The sequence below is a fragment of the Sminthopsis crassicaudata genome, chromosome 3 (genome assembly GCF_048593235.1).
Source record: "Sminthopsis crassicaudata isolate SCR6 chromosome 3, ASM4859323v1, whole genome shotgun sequence".
NCBI lineage: Eukaryota > Metazoa > Chordata > Mammalia > Dasyuromorphia > Dasyuridae > Sminthopsis > Sminthopsis crassicaudata.
The window spans coordinates 107,192,861-107,205,350 of NC_133619.1; the positions used below are offsets into that span (position 1 = coordinate 107,192,861).

At 31.7% G+C, this 12,490-nt stretch overlaps 1 protein-coding gene across 5 annotated transcripts in view; it reads right to left on the reverse strand.

The window, feature by feature from the left end:
- The window catches only part of PCDH9 (protocadherin 9), a 1,054,104-nt gene that overhangs the window by 3,100 nt on the left and 1,038,514 nt on the right, over positions 1-12,490 (reverse strand). The gene's annotated exons all lie outside the window — the stretch shown is intronic.

Sequence of the window (12,490 nt, forward strand, 5' to 3'; positions counted from 1 at the left end):
ATAGCTGGGCAGCTGCAGGCACTCTGAAATCAAATTCAGCATAGAAATCAGCTATATCCTCTGCTGACATTTTCCTCCTCCCTTATCCTAAGGGAATTTCGAAAAGTATAAAACTGAAGAAAATATGCTGATTTAATCATATATGGTATAATATTCAGGAAAATATTAATAAACACCATCTTTATCTTCATCAGACTATGTAAAATATAAATTTGAACAAGGATTTCAATGCTAAGGTGTGAATTTAAAACTTTTTTAAAAAGAAAAAATAAATTCAATTTCAATAAGTCAAATAGTTATGGAAATGAACTTTTTTTCTCCCTTGATTAAGCAGTCAAGTGATACGTGATAGCTTGGAAATTACGATTGATTTTTCAAATGAGGTTAAGTGGATAGGCATGAATGCTATGGGCATATAGTACTTTAAAACGCAGACATTAATCAGTAGGAAAAAAAGAAAACATTTCTGCTAGTTTGGATCATGTCAGCAATAAATGTAATTTAGTAATTAGGATATACTAAATTCCAAAGTTATTTTTAGCTCACACTATCATATTTTTAAATACTCAATAATTATGGGTGGTGGTTATAAGATTAAAAAAAAAAAAAGATAGCCATTAGCCTTCATAATATTCTGAGGTTGTTAGTTCTACAGGTTAATTATAGCTTTCATTTTTAAACATTCCTATGTGAATTAGGGAATCCTTTTCACAGATCAGAGGAAGGCAAATTTAGAAGGAGGGGAGATTTGAAAGAATAATATCTATCCATTGAATAGGAACTATAAATGTTAGGGAAAGCTATTTAAGCTCATTTAAACATAAAATTGTTTGTGGGGGTTTTTTTGCTCCTCCTTTTAAAGGAATTATTCACACGCAAAAATATCTTTCATATCTGTCTGTCATTTTCATTCCCATTACCACCAGGCTCTCATTAATCAGCAGCCTAATTTGCTGCTAACATTGCCCCAGATAATTTTCCTTATTCTGGAATATTCCCTCACTCTAATCCATCCTGCTATCCACTGATATATTTGTTTTTTGTTTTTGTTTTTGTTTTTGTTTTTAGTGGGCTAACCTGTCTTAAAAAAAAAAAAAAAAAGAAAAGAAAAGAAAAAGAAAGAAAGAAAAAGAAAAAAGAAAATAAAAAAATGCAAAGTTCATAAAAACAAAAATAAATTAAAAATTCATGTTTGTATATGGTTCTGAGTCTACTTATTTAAAGTACTGCCTTCATAGGTTTGTCAACTGCTCATAAAACTTTTGAAAACTTCTTTCATAGCACTTCATTTGCAATGGCTCCACCTGCCTCTTGAGTATTCCTATATTCTATGATTTCCTAATCTGCTTATCTCATGTCTCCCTACTGTCCTAAAAACATGCCAAACTCAACTCAATATTTTTTCATGCTTGTTTCTTCAATAGAAAATTTTTGCTCCTTAATCTGCTGATCCAGATCTAAACAAAATTTAAAGAAGCCCTCCAAGGCTTCCTTCCTCTCCTTAAGTAATTTAACCACTGATTATATTATGTCCTCTGAACTTATTCAACATGTGGAGATCACACAACATAATTGAGTACTTATATGACTATAACCTGATTCATGATTGCTTCTTGTGTGTTAGTTCTCTCTCCAAGTAGGCCCTTAAAGGAAGGTTTTACATTTTGCATTTCTATTTTTATTCTTACACAATTACTAGAAGAATAGTCCCAAGCACATCATTAGGCATCTAATGGATACATGATAAGGAAATCTTGCATATTATAAGAGATCATCTAATTTATCTCATCTGGATACTTGTTCTTAAAAAAAAAAAAAAAAAAAAGTCTTGGGAAAAAAAAAAAAAATCTGGCTGAGTTCAAGTCCAAGCCTTGACTTTGAACAGCCTTTGTAACTATAAATGAGTCAAAAAATTATTGGCTAAGCTTCAGTTTACTGTTTAGTAAACATGGGGAAATAAGGTCTATGCTACATAACTTATGCATCATTACCTTGTTTCATTTTTATATGTGTATGCTATCTCTCTAAACAATTTAAGCTACTTGAGATTTTTTTTATTTGTATTTATATCCCCAGTGCTTAAAGACATAAGGACTTAATAAATATTTGTTAATTGTTTAGATATCAATGGAGAAGGAAATGAGTTTGCCCTCAAACTAACATATAAATCAGACTTTGTGTTCATTAATGTCAATAGTTCATGTATTCTGATATTTCCAAAAATAAAAACTGCTTTTTCCCAGAAAAAAAAAAATCAATAATTAAAATAAAATAAAATAAAATCAATAGGATGAGAAGAGAAATTTGATACTGTATGGAAACCTAATTCAAAAAAGAAGGCTGAATAAATCAAGAAAGAAGTCTTTGGGAGATATAAAATGTACATGTGCCACACAGGAGGGAGAGGATGTGTAAATTCACAGATAAGCCATATGGAGAAATAGTGTTCATTCTCTTCATTTCTCATTTTCAGCTTAATGGATAGTTAACAAATGGACTTCAGTAGCAAAGTGGGATAGTTTATGTCAATGATTGAAGGTTAAATAAACAGTAAGACAAAGTTCCTGTCCTACTAAAGTGTGTTATATGTGTGTGTGCACATAGATTTACATAGATGTGCACATATATTAATTATACATTATTAGGTCCCTTAAATGAAATGTCTGGGGTGATAATTCTATCTGGATTTTTAGCAAAGTTTTGCTAATTCTTAGGTAAATCTTTTAGATAAAAACTTGAGCAGCTGGCCAGTCAGTCCTCTGTGAGTTGGTGCTTTTTGGGTGTTGTTTTGATTATTTCACCCCTGAGACATGAAACAGAAGACAAAGTAGGTAACCTTTACACATATGCCATTCAATTCCATATCTATCTATCATATTCAGTTGGTTTGAGGCTTATAGAAAGAAAAATTCGTTTTAAATACACTATGATGAATAATGCTAAATGATTTTGGAAGTTTCCTTCTGCAGGTACAATGTCTTTTATTTTTAAAAAGACTGTCTACTCTAGCATAATATATCTATATATTTATACCTAATATCCTTCATTTCTGTGAGAGAGAATGATTTCAGCAATGTAATTAGTTCATCTCTTTAAAGCATTCAATCTGCAAATTTTTTTTTTCAATGACAACCAAAAAACTAATTGGTACCAAATAACAGTAAAATAAAATTAAAGTAAATGTTTAACATGTAAATTGGACCTGAAAAGTATAATGTTTGACTAATAGTTATTATTTAGGCCCCTACTAAGATTATTTTCTTTTAATGATGGTTTATAATTTTAACTCATCTCAGCCTGTAGCAGACAATTGTTTTCTAAATACCTGTTATTTTTATAAGTACAGTCACTTCCATCCTTTCTGTCAAAGGAAATTAAAATCCCTGTATTAAGTGTTTCCCCCCCACACACACTGAATTCCTTTATTGATTTTCCCCCCCTCTTCTAGTATTTGTTTCCAGTGTAATCTGTAATGCATGAGCTCAGTTATCAGCCTTGGCTGCTTGAATATATAAAGACACAAGTGCTGATAAAATTGTACAAGCCATCTGTCACTGCATTTAAATGTTTTGAAAGCAAACACAAAAGTACATAACAAAACACTCTTTTGAATGGCCTTGGTAAATATTTACATCAGCTCTAACTGTCCCTTCCTCCCTACTATCTCTACTTGAGCACCACCCCATTTATAGAGAGAGAGACAGAGAGACAGAGAGAGACAGAAACAGAGAGAGTCAGAGAGACAGAGACAGAGGCAGAGACAGAGAGACAGAGAGACAAATAGAGAGAGACAGAGATAGAGAGACAGAGACAGAGAGACAGAGAGACAAATAGAGAGAGACAGAGATAGAGAGACAGAGACAGAGAAACAAACAGAGAGAGACAGAGACAGAGAAACAAAGAGAGACAGACAGACAGAGACAGACAGACAGAGAGAGAGTGTATGTGTTTCAGAGAGTCAGTTCTTTTCTTGTAGTTTTGGGTGTGAACAGCTGTCAGGCAGCTGTATGAACTGGTGCCTTGAAATGAAGCAGGTTTAGGAGGGAAATTATCTATGCCAATAGAATCCTGACTATACCTAAATGGTAGGGAATTTGAATGGTCTTTTATCTTATTTTATTATACCCAGAAGCTAAACTATTGTTTCATTGATTAACTCACTGCTGTAATTAGCAAGTAGCTTCTGGCATGTTGACCAGCTGCTTTTCAACCTGCTTCTTCAAAATTTTCTAGCTCCAAAGAGGGAATTTGAGTAATTTTTTTATTGTGTTGCCTTACATATTCTAGTTAATTTTCATTTAGGTGTATTTCTGTGCCCTTATATAAGCTGATATTCCTTGATTTGAAGAACAGTCTTCTGGTGGATAAAATAGTACTGAACAGATTGAATTATCACGTCAGGTATAAACATTTTATCTACATATACATATATATATATATATATATATATATATATATATATATATATATATATATATATATATTTAATGCTTCTCTAATCTCATTAGCTTTTTTTAAGCCTCTGTTCAATTTCAACTTTTTCTCCACTTAACAATTAATCCTAAATCCAATTGTGAAATGAACTTTTTGATGAGAAAAAGCATTGCTACTATTATGAAACTTCATTTGTTCATATGTTCTAATTTTACTGTTTTCCCCAAAGACTTGCACACTAAGGTGAGAAAGTCTCATGCATAGAACTGCGTATTGCTGAGTATCCTAAAAAAGAAGGATGATTTGACACTTTCGTTTTTGTTCAAATGGGCACAAAGAAAATCCCAGTTAAATTTAGGCTTGGGAATGACAGGTTTTTTTCATTTCTTTTTTATTTTTCCTCAATCATCTTCCATTTTATATAGACTTTTCCTTATGATTTATTATTCTGTTCACTGTTATTAGACTGTTGGCAATACTACTTAATTGTCATACCCACATTCTCTCATAGGTAACCTTCCTATTAAGATTCTTTTGGGCAAAGCCAAAGTAGTGCATTTGTGGGTCTGGAAAGAGCTGAAAATTATAGCTCCTTTGCATTACAGAGTTTTTGAACTTTTACTGAAACACAGGAAACTTGACTTTTTATAAAATAAATATCTAGGAACCACAGAAACATAACTTAATGGCTTTATAATATATGCATTTACAAGTAATAATAATATTTAAATTTAAATAATATTTTAAAAGCATTCTCCCTACATATTATACTCATGTTGGCTGCCTACCTTGTAATATAGCCAATTCCAGCTCTGACTTAAGAAATCTAGATCTCTTTTTACTGTGTTTTTTTTTTAATTTATAAACTGACAATTCAATTTAATATTTTTATTCAAAGAAATACTTATTTAAAGCATCACAAATTGCTATAGTCAATACTGTCTATTGATCAAACTTTTGGCCTCTCCAAATTTAGGTCTGCTCATTCTCTGATAGCATAGGGCAACTCTCTGGATTTGTAATATAAGCTTTTCTAACCTGGTACTTACACTTTATTGCAATAGATTTTAAGAACCCATTATAAAATAGGAAAACAGGTCTTCAGTGAAGGATACCATATTTAAGCCATTTTCTTTCTAGTGACTTAACATACCATGGTAGCTTATGAGTATGCAAGTTTCAGAGAGATACAGGTAAGTTCACGTAAATCCAAAAGGAATCAGAAAGCAGCACTGGAATAATATTCATTTGACAGCCATAATTCCCACTTGATTCTTCTCTGCTATTGAGATAATACTGCTCATCATCATCCTCACTAACATTTATTGATCATCCTCAATCACAAAGGTCATCAGAGATGTCTATTGCTTTGAAACACCAGTCTAAAATTACTAAACTTGACTACAAATTCAACTATAGTTGAATACTACAGGTTGCATAAGAATCTTAGAGGTCTTCAGGGATATGTACTTGTCCCATTCTTGTACTTTCTGTCTTCCAATAGTTTAAAAATACATTTATACACACACTACCTAAGTCACAGAGTTTCTGTGAGGAATGCACACTGACAACAACATGTCATTGTGAGTTATTATGATTATCTCCTGATGCTACATTCTTATTGTTGCTTCACTTAATTGTACCTTCTAAGTCCTGTTATGATATTTCTCTACAGCTTTCTTTTCTGGAAACATGATGTTGAACTACTAGAATCTAGAGTACCTGAATATAAATCTCAGCTCTTCTATTTACTACTTAAATGACCTTAAGAGTCTCATTAAGAGAATTTCTTAGAGCTTTGATTTTTTTATGGATAAAATGAGAAGATTGGAATAAATGGCCTTCTTCTCTGCTTGAGAACCTACAATTCTAAGCATGTTGGCATGAGGGGAAGAGGCAAAAGAAGAAGATGAAGGGGGTAAACTGTAATTTTTATTGTTTTATGAATTGTCAGAGAATAAATGCATATCAGCACCTGCTGAGTAATTTATTGTCATAGAATTGCCTAGGGCATTGTAAGATAGAATGACTTGCCCAAAATGACAGGGATGTCAGATGCAGTAGTACCAAAGTCTTAACAACTACAAGTCCAGTTTTCTATCCAGATACCAGAAACATGAGACCCACAATATTCCCAAATATAGCCCAAATCAAAATGTAAGAGGGAAATATTTAACAAAATAAATAAAACACCAAAAATAGATATTATATTTTAAAACTAAATTAATATGTGATCCATAAAGATCTTTATGTATAAATTAGTTCCCTCCTTCCCTTCTATTTGAGTTTTGTCTTGAGATACTACTACACTAAATAATTCTACCTTTTCCATGTTACTCATAAGTTAACTGAGGTATAGACAAGATAAAGAAAATACAACTTTTAATTTCTCACTTAACTGAGGTTCTGAATAAATCACCTTGTCAATCAACACACAGATGTTTTGTAACTGAATTTATATTAGTAATAATTACTTACATTTCTGATTCTAAATTAAGTTTAATCCTTTAATCAATATTCTACCTTAAAACACAAGCATAATATTAGGAATGCATCCACAACTACTTTGAGAAACAGACACAGAAGGAATTGACAAAAATCTTTGGTTAATGAATAAACAAGGACTAAATATTTCACACAGTTCTCATGCACATTTTATGCTGTGGTCACAGATGAAAAGTCAACATTTGCAGATGGAGCTAGTTCAAATGTTAATATACATGGTCATCCCAAGCAGATTTTTTGGGTATGTGATAGAATAAATGGCCACTGAGGTCCCTTCCAATCCCTTCTAATCCTGAATTGTCCCATTTCTACAAAATGAGAGTGAAAAATGACTTAAAAATGAGTTTTTCAACTACAGAGTTAGATTTATTATTATTATTTGGTTTAAAACCATAGGTATTTTCAGTATTCAGTTATCTTTTTAGTCATTCAAAGATTCTTAGGTTTGGGAATGACTTTAGAAATTATCTAGTTCGATCTCTTCTATTTATTGATTAAGAAGCTAAGTCTAAATTAATAAAGTATAATAATATTCCAAGCTCAAAGAATCATATAACTTCAGAGCCAAAGATAAGTTACTTAAACCTGTTGGTAATAAAAAGGACTGGGATTGTGTAAAATATGGCTTTAAATATTTTGATTCTCTAAGAACTCTTGTAATATCTGTGGACTTTTCCTCCAAATTTTTAGTTTGGAAGTATAAAAGCACAAAAGTTTAAGAACACAGGACTCCAGATTTCAAGGTACCTAGCAGTGCAATAAAGCCCTAAAAACATGCAAATGATGTAACACTGCAGACAAGTGCTTCTTTGAATTTTGCCTTTTCTAAAGTCCAAGAAACTTTAGGGGCAAATTGGGTGAATTTGTTGAAAAAAGTTTGTTTAGCATCTGGAAATCAGAATGTATTAAAAATAGACATGGGTTATATATTTATCCAAGTATGTGGCTACTATTTGTAATTTTAACTAGGATAAAATGTTAGGTATAAAAAATAAACATGTTGTGTTTTAAAGCTACAAGACAAAGTAGAAATTAAAAAAAAAATTGGCTGACTTCCTTAAGAACAATGAAAAGTAAAGTGTATGAAACTATCTTCTAAGAGAAATGATGGAAGTGACATCTTTCATGTCATTCAAAAACAATCCTATACTGACAAGTAAATTGAGAAAATAACTTCTTGAATCTCTTTTATGTATAATTTGTAATTATCTCTATGAAAGCACCTTTTTAACCTAAGGAAATTATTTGCTTCATTAATATAGTTATTTTCAAGATGAGCTTCTTTATTTCAGTATAGTAAGTACAAGATATGAATTTTTTATGACATCTCTATAAACTGTCTGTGTTTTTATGCTATATTTCCTGTGAGGCCCATTGTCAGTCATGTAACATTCCTTTCTAATGAAAGGGGGGAAGTTACTGCCTTCCAACAACCTTACTTTGATAGCTTAACCTTCAGAAAAGATATTTAATTGTATCAATGTCTTTATAATATAAGAAATTCAGAATAATTCACTTATTTTTTCTGAGTACATAAAATGGGAAGTGATTTTATTATAACTTGGAAAAGATAAAAGTACAATCTCTACTAGTAAACATGACACATTGGAATAAAGATAATATTGCAGTAAAATTAATCCGGGTACCTTTATTAACATTGTCATTAAAGTTCTAAAGCTGATGTAATAGGGAAACATGTTGAAAGAATCAGGATTATGTTCAAAAAAAAAAAAAAAAAAAGACAAGTTGAATTTATTTTTGCATAACAAGAAGCCAGACATAAAGTTACCCATTCTTACTCCCTCACCTTTGTGCAGTTTCCTTTTTGTTATCATTGGAGACTATCTCTTTTGGTACCATTCATGCAGACCATAAGTTTAGTACTTAGGCTAAATACTTCACAAATATTATCTCAATGAATTTTCACATTAATCCTTGAAAAGTAGGTACCATTTTTTATTGCTATTTTACAGATTAAGTAACTTGACCAAAGTCACAAAACCAATAAATATCTGAGGCCAGACTGGTGTCTTCCTGGTGTTAAGAAGTAGAATTCAAACTCAACTTTTCTATTCTTTAGTGCCTTCAAACAGAGAAAGAATTTGAACTCAGACCCTCTGACACTGGCACTGTTACACCAGGCTAACTTTGCGACTTTAGATAAATCATTTAATTTTATAGAGGGGAGGTTACTCAATGGGAGTTCCCTACACAGATGCACATGAAGAAAAGTAGAAAAGTAAAAGAATTGCTGACAAAACTTTGAAAGCCTGGAGGAAGATCCAGAAGAAACTATAGTAAAATGTGTATAAGAAAGAGATAAGACAGGATAACTGGAAGAGGACAAAGAGAAAAGACAAAGGAAGATTTCTTAGGAGTTGCCTGAAATAAAGTCATAATGCCTTCTTTTGAGATAATCCTCACATTGTTATCAGATTTTAAGGACCTTAATAGGACTAAATAGTACCTTAAAATCTTTTGTGGTTCATTCATTATAATCCTAGCAGGTGTGCTCTACAGATGGGAAACATTTCCTGTCTACTCTCTATAGCTTACTCTTAATTCCATCATTAGGATAACAAATCAGAATAAATGTCATAAAAATATTTTGTTCAATGCAGTCTCAAGACTCGATATGTAGGATACACTAAAATACAAGTAGGAATAAAAGTAAATATTTCTTTGTCTTTATAAAGGAAAAGAAGTTAACATGAAACTTTAAATCAATTCATTGTACTTTTTATAATACTTAAATAGTAAATTATATATGTGTGTATACATATACACACATACTTATATAAGTATATATATATACATACATATATGCTTAGTAGACATCTTGAATCAAATGTCCTATAGACATCTCAAATTCAACATTTCTAGAAAAGACTCATTAGATGTCTATCCAAAGTTTCCCCACTTTCCATATTTCTTATTATGGCTGAGGGCACCACCATCCTCCTAGCTACTTACATTTGAGATCTTGCTGTCATCAGCCCATCTCTTATACTCACTCTACATATCTAATACATTGTCCAATCTAGTTATTTTTAGCTTCACAATATTTCTTATATGCCTTCAACTCTCTTTTTACATTTACACGGTCATCATTCTTGTACAGGTTCTCATCATCCCCACTTAGTCCTAAATTACAAGAGCCTTCTAATTAGATATCTGCCTCAAATCTCTTGTCACTCTTAATCCATTCTCTACTTAGCTGCCAACTTAATTTTCCTAAATTGTAGGACTATGTCACTCTTATCCATCGATAAATTCTAATGATTCCTTATACCTCCAAGATCAAATATAAAATCTTCTGGCAAAATTCTTTACCATGTGGTTCTTTTCTACCTTTAAATATTTTTTTAGATTTTTTTTTTCATTCCATGCTCTCTCTGATTCAGCTAGTTTCCTTTCTTTTCCTTCAAAGGACACTCCATCTCCCTCCACCAAATATTTGTATTGATTTTGTACCTATGCTTGGAATATTCTCCCTCTTCACCTATACCTCTTGGCTTCCTACAAAATTCAGGTCATGCTTTCAGGGAGACCTTTCCTAGTTATCCTGCTACTAGTCTTCCCTCCTTAAAATTACCTTCGATTTACATGATATTTATAATATTTACCACAATTATTTATAGGTTCTCTTCCCCATCAGGACAAGAACTTGGGACTAGGGACCATACTTGCCTTTCTTTGTAACCCCAATGCTTAGCAAATTTTGGACATAAGTGCTTGATAAAATATTTGTTGACTAAATCCTTATATTCAAAATACGGACAGATACTTTTAGAAGACCTGGCTTCTGCTACTTTACTTTATCCTTCCATAATAATAAAGTCACAAGGCAGCTGGCTCTTGCCAAGTATTATTGATACTATTTAGGGTGTCAAGTTGTTTTTCTCTAATAGAAGTGGCCCGTACAATGACCCCTTTCTTTTTAATCTAGATAACAGTCAAAGGCTTTTAGCTCTGTGAACCCCTGGAAAGATTTATAAAACTGGACTGTCATCTGGAAAAATCATTATGGCTTAAGTTCAGAATCTATCACTAAATATATCTCTAATCATGCTGAACCACCCCCAAAGTGGGTCTCCTGGAAAATAGGGAATCCCATGCAATAGCAGTGACAGAAATGAATTTCTCAAATGTAACTTATGATTCATTTGAAGGGGAAAAAAAAAAACCAACAAAAAAACCTAACTATGCCAATACAATCTACTGAATGCCTAGGAGTTTAAAAATACCTTTTGAATTAGCAGTTTTCTGTCATCTACCACTATGTAATATTGGAAGTAGATAAACTATAAGTTAACACATAGAGCCTAGCCTATTCCTAGTTTCAATTTGTTATTCAGTTGTTTCAGAAATATCCAACTCTTCATGACCCCATTTAAGGTTTTCTTGGCAAAAAATACTGGCGTGGTTTACCATTTCTTTTTCAGCTCATTTTGCAGATGAAGAAATAGAGGCAAATATGGTTAAGTGACTTGCCTAGAATCATACAGTAAATGTCTGAAAACATATTTGAACTCAGATATTCATTCCAGACCCAGTACTATCCACTGCACTATCTAGATTCCCAACCTTCAATAGTAGGATAGAAACACAGATTATACCTTTAACTTTTTCTTTTTTGGCATAACAAACATTCATTTAGGTTAACTTCCTCTATCAATGCAGTTTTGCAATGTTTTCTTACTTAAAGAGTTGCTCAGATCAAAGCTTCTCAAACTGTAACTCTTGGCTCACAAAATTAAAATTCATTATCAGTAAATGTTTGATTTGTATACCTATTTTACATACCTATATACCTAGGTCAAGAGTGGAAAAGGTTTAGGATGCCCTGGCTTGGAGCACCAAGGGATTTGATGAATTACCCAAACTCACATGGTTAATATATATCTGAGGCAGGAAAGGTTTAGTGGATTAAGAGCTGGTTTAGATATGAAGAACAAGATTCAATTCCCACTTCTTAACCTCCTTAGAAGTGTTTGATACAGATACCTGAGGTGGATATATGTTAATGAGAGACTGCTTTTTGGCTATATAAGAATACATGACAATTGCTGTTGGTAATCTTATATTACTAACAATAAATATATAATCTTCATCAATTCTAGAACTTTTTCAGATTTCTTCCTTCAAATATGGAAAAAGTACCAAACAATCAATGAAAAATAAACGATTTGGAAGTGAAAAGTGTGGAATTGTTTAAAATTTATTGATTATTTTCTTAAAAAATACTTAGTGGATGTTTTAGAAGTATTAGAAAAGCATGTATAAAAATACATATAAACACAGAGAGATTGAATAAATGATAAATAGACTTGTGAATCTATCCTAAACTTCCCAGACAAACCTTCACTTATGGAAAAGTTATCTACTTTTATGTACAAATGGACCAAAATATGTGTCAATGCAAAAACTCCTTGACTTCTGAAAAAAATTGTTATTTTTACTTCATTAAAAAAGATACTTCATAATGGAAATTGCAAGTACCATTTAAGAGAAATATTTAAAAAAATGTAGTAAAGGAAAAGAATGAAAG